Consider the following 11496-nt stretch of genomic DNA (forward strand, 5'->3'; position numbering starts at 1 on the left):
GTAGAATGCCCCTGGGTTCCATCCCCATTACCACAATAAAAAAAAAAAAAAGTTTCCTAGGTCAAGAAATATTATTCAGAACCTGAAATATTTTGAGAGCCCAACTATGTGCCTTACCCTACAGAGATGCTACCTTCTCTGACCTAATTCTCAACTGAGACCAAAGCTCCATTAGTGCAAGTTATCATACAAGAAGCTCATTTTATTTGTCAGTCTCTCACCAGTTGTACACTCCCTGGAACAAGGACCAGGGCTTAACTTATCTGTGGCTGGCACCTCCCATGTTGAGAGTGAGTGCCTCTTAAGAGTCCACTGTGAATAGGTGTGTGGTGACACACACCTATAATCTGAGCATTTGGGAGGCTGAGACAAGAGAATCCTGGTTCATGACAGCCTCAACTACTTAGTAAGACCCTGTTTCAAAATAAAGAATAAAGCCGGGCGTGGTGGCACACGCTTGTAATCCCAGCGCTTGGGAGGCGGAGACAGGAGGACTGCACAGGCTCAAAGCCAGCCTCAGCTACTTAGTGAGGCTCTCAGCAACTTAGATCTGTTTCCAAATAAAGTATAAAATAGGTCTGGGAGTATAGCCCGGAGGTAGAAAAGCCCCTGGGTTCTACCCTCAGTACCACAAAAAATAAATAAAAGAAAGAGAGAAAGAAAGAGAGATAGAGAGAAAGGCAGGCCTGGGGTATAGCTAGGAAATAGAATTCCCCGGGGTTCCATCCCCAGTACCACACACATAAAAAAGATTCCACTGACGCCAGGCGTGGTGGCGCACACTTGTAATCCCTGTGCTTGGGAGGCGGAGACAGGAGGATCCCGCAGGTTCGAAGCCAGCTTTGCTGGCTTAAGAGACCCTGTTTCCAAATAAAATATAAAATAGGTTTGGGAGTGTAGCCCAGAAGCAGAAGGGTTCTATCCCCAATACCACCAAAAAAAAAAAAAAAAAAAAAGAGTCCACTGTGAGCGGGTATGGTGGTGCATGCCTGTAATCGCAGTACTTGAGAGGCTAAGGCAGGAGGATAGCAGGTTCAAGACCAGCCTCATCAACCTAGCAAGACCTGGTTTCAAGCAAAATTAAAGAAAGGGCTGGGGGCATGGCTCAGAGGTAGAGTATCCCTGGCTTCAATCCTCAAAAAATGCTGAAGATGTAGCTCAGTGGTAGAGAGCCCCTGGGTTCGATCCCCCAAGTACTGAATAAGAAAGAAAGCTGGTCTCCTGGGCTAGGGGTGTAGTTAAATGGTGGAGCACTACTTGCCCAGCATGTGCAAGGCCTTGGGTTTCATCCCCAGCAATGTAAAGAAACAAAAAACTGATCTCCTTCAGCCCTGGTTCTCTCTGTCCTGGGCAGCGTTGTGATGAAGCCGACCCCTGGGATGGCCTCCCTCACCCTGTAAAGTTATTGGATTTAACATGCTTTCCACCCAGGGTGCCAAGAATTCCTAGTATGTGGGCAGCTAAGGAGAAACCCTAATTAGAGAGGCACCCCCTCAGGTGTGGAGGACGAGGGTGTGGGTCAGACAGAAATGGAGTTCTGAGGCCTGAGAAGGCTCTAGAAGAAAAATGTAGGCCGGGCGTGGCGGCGCACGCTTGTAATCCCCGCGCTTGGGAGGCAGAGACGGGAGGATCACGCAGGTTCGAAGCCAGCCGCGCGCGCTGGCTAAGGAGACCCTGTTTCTAAATAAAAATGTAAAAATAGGTCTGGGGGTGTGGCCCGGAGGTAGAAGGGCTTCCAGGAACCCCAGTACCACCAAAAAAAAGAAGAAGAAGAAGAAGAAGAAGAAGAAGAAGAAGAAGAAGAAGAAGAATGTAAATCAGAGTAGAGACCAAGTGCTATATTCTACATCAGACTCACTGTGTGACCTGGAGTGAGAAACAGCCATGGATCTCTTCCCTCTAATGTCAAATGAGGATAAACATTAGACTAAACCCCGTGAGTGGGTGTGGTGATGCATGCCCGTAACCCTGGTACCTGAGAGGCTGAGCCAGGAGGATCACAGGTTTGGAGTCAGCCTCAGCTTAGTGAGGATCTCAGCAACTTAGCAAGACCCTGTATCCAAATAATAATAAAAAGCAGGACTGGGTGTATATCCAGAAGTAGAAGACCCCTGGGTTCTACCCCCAGTACCACAAAAAATAAATAAACCACCTAAGCTGGGCATGGTGGCACACATTTATGATCCCAGTACTTGTAAGGCTGAGACAGGAGGATCATAGGTTGGGACCGGCCTCAGCAACACAGCAAGACTCTGAGCAACCGAGCAAAAATCCTGATTGGGCTTTCTACCTCCAAGCTACACCCTCCAGCCCGATTTTATTTTCATTTTGAAACAGGGTCTCACTAGGTTGCTAAAGAGTCTCACTACTTGCTGAGGCTGTCCTTGAACCTGCAATTCTGCTGTCTCAGCCTCCCAAGTACTGGAATTAAATGTGTGTGCTACCACGCCCAGCTTCGAGATCCTGTTTTAAAACAAAAAAATAAAAAGAGGAGTGGGGAGATAGCTGAGAAATAGAATGTCTCTGGGTTCCATCCCCAGCACAAGAAAGGACGGAAGATGGGTCCAATGCTAGTAATTTCATACGCTTCTAACAGAAAGTAGGCTGTGCCTGGCAGCTGGGAGCCCAGTGGGTATTCCATGAGGGCCCCAATCCCAAGGCCAGCCTTGCAGCCCCGCCCAGCCTGTGGCCTGGCCATACCACGCAAGCCCTGCCGACCTGCCCCCACTCCTACGCAGGCAGTCAGGTCAGCTGTCACCATGGTCACCAACAGATCCACTCAATAATGTCTTGGATGCATTCCTGCGGAAGATTTGACAGGCTTCGGCCTCACCTGACCCCAGGCCAGGGAAGGGAAAGGAGGCAGAATGGAGTGGGCTCTCCCTCAGGAGGAAACAGGGACGCCAGGCTCAGAGAAGGGAGGCGCAGTGCCATTAGAACCTGTGCTCTCTCCCTCAGGAAGAAAAGGCCACCAGCATTCCTCCGGATTACCCACCGGTCCCTGAATGAGAGGACGGCCTGTCCACACTGGCTCCGACCCAGGGAACAGCTGCCCCACACCAAATGCGGCAGCAAATGGCAGTCCTTGTCCTTCAGAGGAGCCTGCGTTAAAACTTGAGACCCAGTCCTCTGCTTTTTTTTTTTTTTTTAATGAGCAGGTAACCTTGGGCGAGTTCCTGCCTGGCTCCTCAGCCTTCCCACTTGGAAAATGGGGGCTGTTCTGAGCCTGCCACTCACAGAGTTGGGACAAGGTCTATAAAAGATGAGGGCCAGGACGGTCATGAGTCTATTATTGGGCCATTTGGCACTGAGGGGAGAAATAGACACTGTCAGGGGAAAGAGACAAGGAAACACACATTGCTGATCTAGCTGATTCTATAAGGAATTTCCTCTATTAGCCCTCGCTGCCAACTTAGTGATTCCACTGGCTGCCCAGCCCCACCCAAGGTCAGCCGCTCTTTGCTTCCTGCCTGGACAGGTGCAGCAGTCTCCTAACCCAGCTCCTGGTCTCTCCCTCCATCCGTCCTCCAAGAGAGGCTTGTGTCCTGGAGAAGAGTCAGGTCTTGAATCCAGCTCACCACTACCACCTCCAAGGCCCTCTTAGCTTCTCACATCTTTCTGCAGTATAACTGGACTCCAGTGCTTGGGAGTTGGACCAGAAAGGTGGGTGTTCTTTGCTCTCTCTAAGCCTTCAAACTACAAAATGAGAGATGATTGCCTGCCCACCCCTTCATCTTTCCCAACTAGCCCTGCTGCTCCCCCCACCTCACCTCAAGCCTCTGGTTTATAGTTTCATCCTGCGGTCATGGCAGCCTGGGAGTTCCAGCAATGCCCAGCACACTCCAGGGCACACAGTAAGCAGAAATGAGAAATCTGGGGAAAGTAAGCTTTCCCCAAAAAGCCAAGTTCCCCTCCAGGGCACACAGTAAGCAGAAATTAGAAATTTGGGGAAAGTAAGCTTTCCCCAAAAAGCTAAGTTCCCTTTATCAATCCCTCTCAGATGACCCTAGCATTTCAGCTGTGTGTTGACAGATCTCTGTTCCTGCATAGTGGAGCCTGACTCAGCTCCATCACCCCCAAAGCACCCAGTGTGTGTGAACGTGCTTGTATCTGTCCACAACTCCACTGCTCAGCTAGACGGGCCCACCTTGGGCCCCAGCTTTGCCTTTGTCACCCTCCACGGTCTCACCAACCCACAGGCGACAGTGTCAGACTAACCTCAATACACAAGCACTCCATCCTGCCACGCATCTTCAGGACGAGGTCCAAACTCCCGAGGCCCACGTTCAGGCCCTGCCTATAACGCTTAGCCGTTGTGGGGCAGAGATGGGATGACCATGACACTGTCCAGTGGGGGCTTATTCTCAGTGTCCTCTCTACAAGAGGTGGGCTTCTCCTCTCTTGGCAAATTCTGACTCATCCTGCAATGCCCAACTCCACTGCCCCCCGCCCAGTCTTTCCTCATCCCTCCCAGTCTGAGGCTCTAAGCTCTGGTCTCCAAGGCCCTCTTGGCTTCTCTCATCCTTCTGCAGTATAATTGGATTCCACGCCTCTCTCTCCCGCCAGGCAGGGATCTCCCTTAGTAGGAAGCAGGTCTAATCTCATCCTCTGTGCCCAGTGCCCAGGACAGGACCATGCACAGTCAGTGAAGGTGTGCCAACTGACTGATGAGAGAGATGTGACAGCAAGATGAGCTAAAACCAAGAATGGGAGCAGAAAAGTACCTTCCAGAGATGGGCCGGTCACTGCCTCTTCCTCTGCCCCGGCCTGCTCTGGGGGCTCATAACACTGAGAATCTTATTTGTCACCCAAGAAAGCCCCTACAGAGGTCACTAGGCTGGACTTAGAGAGACTACAGCCATTCTAGAAAGGATTCAAATAACCAAAGCAGAAGGAAAGGAGACACAAAACAAAAAGCCTGTTCTTGATCAGCCCTGGGGTCAAAAGCTCACTGGCTCTCCTTGGCCTGGGGGAGGGTTTCAGAGGTCTCAATCAAAGTGTCCTACCTGGGGCCAGACAGCAGCAATCAGGTCAAGATCGGCATCCCAGAGCAGAGGGGCCACTTCCTTCCTCTCAGACCCTCACATCCAGCCCCCCACTTCCGACTCCCCTGAGCTTCGGGCCTGCCTGGGGGGCACCTGGCTGTCCCAACAGGACCTGCCAGCCACCTCTGTCCCCACCCCAGGTTTCTAGACAGCAGCAGCTCTCTATTTTTAACGGAACTTTCTCTAGCCAAGGCAGGCAAGCCCACAAAGGAGCCCTTCACCTACCCTGGGAGCCACAAACTGGCTCCTAGAAAGAAAGAAAGAAAGAAAGAAAGAAAGAAAGAAAGAAAGAAAGAAAGAAAGAAAGAAAGAAAGAAAGAAAGAAAGAAAGAAAGAAGGAAAGAAAGAAGGAAGGAAAGAAAGAAAGGATTTTACTGGTAAAAAGCAAGTACTCTTTTACTGGAGGGGAGTGAGTCGAGGAGAGAAGAAGGTCCGAACAGCTGTTCCTCCTCAGGAACACAGCACACACACCCATTCCTGCCGCGCCCCCACCCCCATTGCGCGCTTTCTGGAAGGGAGGGCACCAAGCTGACACATCAGGTCTCCACACTTGTGAGGGCCTTGATAGGTGAAGTACCCCAGGCCCAGCACACTGAGGATCGCAGAAGGCTACTCCAAGCAGTGGGGGCCTCTGGGCCCCCTGGTCTGTACCCCAGGTCAGCCCCCTACCTCCGGGTATATCTGCGCACCTGTGTCCAGACTAAGGTGGTGTCGAGACACCCCCATCTCCCACAAAAGGCTGGCCAGGTACATGATAGTGGGCCCGGGTGCGTGCTCTCTGTCCTGAAAGGGGCGAAAGCTGGACCACTTCAATATATGATTGATGAAAAGAGGAGACTGAGGCCCAGAGAGGGTACCTACCCACCCAAGGTCACACAGCAAGGCCCAGCATGCACCCAGACCTCCCGCCTCCCAGCCCCGGGTTCCCAGAGCCCCGCAGGCAAGTCCAGGGTTCTCGAAACGTCAAGATACAGACACCCTTTAAACCCCTCAGTCACACCCATCCCCCTTACCTCCCAGACCTCAGCAGGCCCTACTTCAGAACCTGCTCCCTGATGGGTTACTCAGGCCCGGCAGGACAAGGCTGGGCCGTCTAGGTTAGGGCGGGTCCTCTGCTCCCCCCAGGGTGGGGTCGCCCTCCGCCAGGTCCCAGACCGCAGGGGATGCTGCTTCCACTGCAAAGTCCAATCCTCCCACCCGGCTCTGTACAACCCTTTAAGGACCCAGGGAACCCGCCTCTGCAGAGCGGCCTCTGGGCTGCGGGACGAGGTAGGGGGAGGGGCGAGGTGCGGGAAACAGGGAGGAGCCGGAGCGGGGGCCACCCCGCGCGCAGCCACTCGGGCCGCGTCCCCTTTAAAGCCAGCTGGCCTGCGTGCCGGCGGGGGCGGGGCGGGAGCTGGGCGGCCCTTCGCAGTGCCTCCTGGGAGATGGAGTCCATACTCGGCGCATCCGGCCGGGAGCGGCGCCGAGAAAACTACAAGTCCCAGTGTGCAGCGCGCGAGCCCGGCCGCCACGCCCCTGGGCCCTCCGCCCCCTCGCAAAGCTGCGCTGGCCGCCCGCGGAGGGGAGGCTGCAGAGCGAGGGCAGGAGGTGGGTGCGGTGCGGCCCAGGGCGGGGGGGTCGGGACCTGCGGTGAGGGACGCGAGCCCCTCGGGCACCTGTCCTGCCATGAAAAGTCACCGATCCCGGCCTTGGCGTTCTCATCTGTGAAATGGGCCGCGCCTGTGGTGCGGGGGAGGGGCGCGTTGCGGGTAGCTGGGGGGCGGGGCCGGGAGGCGGGACCAGCTGGTGGTGCCGGGGAAAGCGGGGTCCCTGAGGGGCGGGGCCTGTGGGAGGAGTCCCTGGGGCGGGCAGGGTCTCTGGTGAGGAGGGGTTCTCGGGTCAGGTCAGAGGCGAGTTCCCGGGCTGGGGAGTGGGTGCTGCGAAAGCGAGGGAGCCAGCCTGAGCTGGCTTGGGCGGGGGTCGGAGACACGACGATGACAGGGACCCCTCCAGCTCTGGAGAGCTAGGGGAATGCGCCGCTGGTTTTGTTGCGGGCCAGGGCCTGTGGATGCACGCAGCACCTTGTGACTAGAAATAAAGAGCCCATCCCTGAGCTCCGTGCGTCACGCACCCGTCTCATTCAGCTCCCACACCCTGTGAGGACTAGACGTCACCTCACCTGCTTACAGGTGAGAAGTTAAACGACTTGCCCCAGCACTCAGCACTCCCGGCTTCAAAGACCCTGCCTTTTCCCCTGCACGCCAGGGAGGCAGAGGTTCAGCCTGAGTGTGTGGCAGGGGAAGCAAAAAAAGTTCAGATGCAACAGGACCAGTTCCCTCAACTCCTCCGAAAGCCACCTCTTAAGGCAGCCCTCCTATGGCGATAAACGGAAGAGATGGTCTCAAAGCTCTTTGTTTCTAAGATTACCATTGTTGGGAGGAGCAGGAAGCCACCGGAAAGGAGTGTTTGAATTGGAGCAGTAGTGTCTGAGGGAAAACACAACATGAAGCCTGAGATTGAGCTAAAAGGGGGAAGGCAAATTCTAGAAGGGGATGGGGGTGGTTGTTGGGAGTCTACACCAGGTGAAAGAATACTTCACAGTACGCTGGGCGGCTTGCTTCCTCCAGCCCGCCTTTCCCCTTCTGCCCCAATGGGCTGGTTACTCCATGGTCCCTATGTAAACTGCGTCTAAGAAGCACCTGTTCTCTGCTACAGTATGGGTTGCGAGGGTAATGGAACAGCCTATGAACTTCTTCATCTACACCCTGGGGCTGGGCATGGCGACATATCCTAGCTACTTGGAAGGCCGAGGTAGGAGGATCTCAAGTTCCAGGCCAATCTCAGCAACGTCTAAGCAACCTATCCAACCCTGACTCAAAAGAGAAAGAAGCAGCTGGGCGTGGTGGTGAATGATTGTAATCCTGGTACTTGGGAGGCTGAGACAGGAGGATCCCAGGTTGGAGACCAGCCCCAGCAACATAGCAAAACCCTGTTTCAAAAAATAAAAGGATCGCCAGGCGTGGTGGTGCACGTTTGTAATCCCCTTGTAATCCCCATGCTTCGGAGGCGGAGACAAGAGGATCGCGCAGGTTCAAAGCCAGCCTCACTAGTTTAAGAGACCCTGTTTCCAAATAAAATGTAAAATAGGTTTGGGAGTGTAGTCCAGAGGTAGAAGAAGGCCCCTGGGTTCCATCCCCAGTACCACCTAAAAAATAAAAAAATTTTATTTCTATTCTGAGATAGAATGCCCCTGGAGTCAATCCTCAGTTAAAAAAAAAAAAAAAAAAGAAAAGAAAAGAAAAGAGGGAGGGAGATGGACCAGGCAAGATGACAATCTCCCTATATGGCCCCCAGGGCTAGGAGCCAGGGGACCCTTCTTATCCTGGCCAGCTAACTGAATTAGGTTGGGAATTCTCTGGTTTATTCGAAGACACATTACTCTAAGTATTGACATCCTTGAAATTTACCCTGTGTGCCCTGTCCATTCCCACAGGGGGAACTCTCCTTGCATTTACTTCCAGATGATCACTGGTCTTGCCCCATACCGTAAGTTACAAATTAAAAATTCAGCTGGGTGTGGTGGCACACATTTGCAATCCCAGTACTTGGGAGACTAAGACAGGAGGATCACAGGTTCGAGGACAGCCTCAGCAAGTAGTGAGGTAGTGAGAGGCATTATCCTAGTGAGACCTTGTTTTAAAATAAAAATAGGGCTAGGGTGTAAATTGGAAGTAAAATGCCTCTGAGTTCAATCCCCAGTACCACAAAAAAAGAAAGAAAATTCAGAAAGTATCAAAATAAAAGTTTTTTTGCGTGTTTTTGTGGTACTGGGGATTGAACCCAGGGCCTCAGGCTTGCTACACATGTGCTGTACCGCAGAGCACTTTTAACTTTTTATGTTGATACAGGGGCTCACTGTGTAGCCCAGGCTGTCTTTGAACTTGGGATCCTTCTGCCTCAGCCTCCTGAGAAACTGGGATTACAGGTGTGTACCATCAGACTCCGCCAGATACCAAGTTTTTTTTTTTTTTTTTTTTTTTTTTTTGGTGGTACTGGGGTTCCTGGAAGCCCTTCTACCTCCGGGCTACACTCCCAGACCTATTTTTACATTTTTATTTGGAAACAGGGTCTCCTAAGCCAACGCGCGCGGCTGGCTTCGAACCTGCGCGATCCTCCTGTCTCTGCCTCCCAAGCGCGGGGATTACAAGCGTGCGCCACCACGCCCGGCCACAGATACCAAGTTTTAAGAATCCAAGAGCTGCACATGATGGAGTGTGCCTATGATCGCAGCTTGGGAGACTGAGATAGGAGATTCAAGACTAGCCTTAGCAATTTAGGGAAACCGTGTTAAAAAAAAAAAAAAATGGGGGGGGAGGCTGGGGGTGTAGCTCAGAGGTGGTATGCCCCAGGGTTCAATCCCCAGCAACACCAAAAAAAAGTTCAAGAGAGAGTCATTAATCTCTCTATTGAAGCCGAGTGCATGCACACGTACACACACACACACACACACACACACACACACACACACACACACACCTGTAATCCCAGGAGGATTGCAGGTTGAAGGACAGCCCTAACAAGTAGTGAGACTCTCAGCAATCTAGCAGAGACTCTGTTTTCAAATAAAGATAAGCCAGGCACACTTGTACTCTCAGCATTTGGGAGGTTGAGACCAAAGGATCATGGTTCACAGACAGCCTCAGCTACTATTAGTGAGGCCTTTGCAACTCAGTGAGACCCTGTTTCAAAATAAAAAGTAGGGCTGGGGTGTAGCTTGGAAGAAGAACGTCCCTGGGTTCCATCCCCATTGCCACAAATAAATAAAGAAGTATAAAATACAGCTTGAGGTATAGTTTGGAGGTAGAATGACCCCTGGGTTCAATCCCCAGTCCCTACCCCAAAGTTTCTTTTAAAAATCTTCATATTGACAGATGACAGTCTGGGGCAGATGAAAACGGATCTGACTAAACAGGGGCGGAAAAAAATGTCTTCCTCTTCCCTTATTCTCCCCGTTTCTGGGAATAGAGGAGACATTCCTCAGCCCAACGGGGAGCCCAGGCAACCCGCTGCTTAAGTTAAGTTGGCTGTGGTAAAGGGTGAAAACAAAAGGCTCTGAAGATAAAGAAGGGAAGAATTCCAGCTGAGAGGCTTGGCAGATAAATGAGATAGATGTTCCTTCACTGGCTTGGCAGATGCCAAATTGCAGAAGTAGAAAAGGGCTTGGCATGGTCGGCTATGAAGTAAGGATAAAGTAGTATCTACTTCATCTATAAGATTAAGAGAGATTAACATGTTTTGTTTTGTTTTGTACTAGGAATTGAACCCAGGGGCATTCTATCTCTCAGCTATACCCCCAACCCTGTTTTATTTTTATTTTTAAAAAAGGTCTCAGTAGGTTGCTGAGTCTCACTACTTGCTGAGGCCGGCCTTGAACCTTGGATCCTCCTGTCTCAGCCTCCCAAGTACTGATATTACCGGTGTGTCCACCACACCCAGATTAACATGTTTAAAGTACATAGCACAGTAGTAATTGCTCAATAAATGTTAGCCCTATTACTATGTTGGTGGATGGCTATGATCATCATGATCTGCCCAGGAATTGAGCTGAGGCCACACAGCTAATAAGTGGCAGAGCCTGATTCTAATACAGGCTCGGGCCAGGCAGCAGGCTCTGTGCCTCAAAGCCCTTCTGGTTTCCTCTGTTCACCCTCAATGTCTGTTTTGTTTTGTATTTTAATGTGGTACTGGGGATTGAACCCAAAGGCATTCTGTCTCCAAACTATATCCCATCCCAATTTTATCTCTTACTTGGAAACAGGGTCTCACTAAGTACTGATATTACAGGCAAGCACCACCATGCCTGGCTCATCCTCAGTGTCCCTGATGCTCAGAAGCGGCCTTTTTGTGAACATCCTCAGTGAACCGTGGTAGGAGTTTTCTGCTGCTGTAGCAGGTCTGGATGCAGTAGGAGGCAGTAAGAACAAGCTCGGTCCAGCCATCTTCTCCCAGCCTGCTCCTTCAAAGATGACAGGCCGAGGGATGTGGTGTCCATAGTGGTGGGTCCATCTGGAGAAACCACCCAACTTTAAATCCGAAAATTCCTGCAACTCTGAGCCATTTATTTATTCTATTTCTTATTTATTTTTGTGCTACTAGGGATTGAACCCAGAGGCATTCTACCTCCAAGCTGCACCCCTAACCCTATTTTTTTTTCTCTTTCTTTCTTTCTTTCTTTCTTTCTTTTTTTTTTTTTTTTTTTTTTTTTGTGGTACTGAGGGTAGGACCTAGGGGCTTTCTACCCTGGGGTCTGGCACTGTGGCTGGAATGTCACATCTATAGTTCTATGAGAGAAATATTCTTTTCTTTCCCTTTCTTCCAAAATACAAATATTTATAAAATTTCCAAGCCTGCAGAAAAGTTTAAGGTATAGCCCTTTGCCTAGGTGCACCAGTTCACACCTGGCCACTTT

The sequence above is a fragment of the Muscardinus avellanarius genome (genome assembly GCF_963383645.1).
Source record: "Muscardinus avellanarius genome assembly, chromosome: 1".
NCBI classification, from domain to species: domain Eukaryota; kingdom Metazoa; phylum Chordata; class Mammalia; order Rodentia; family Gliridae; genus Muscardinus; species Muscardinus avellanarius.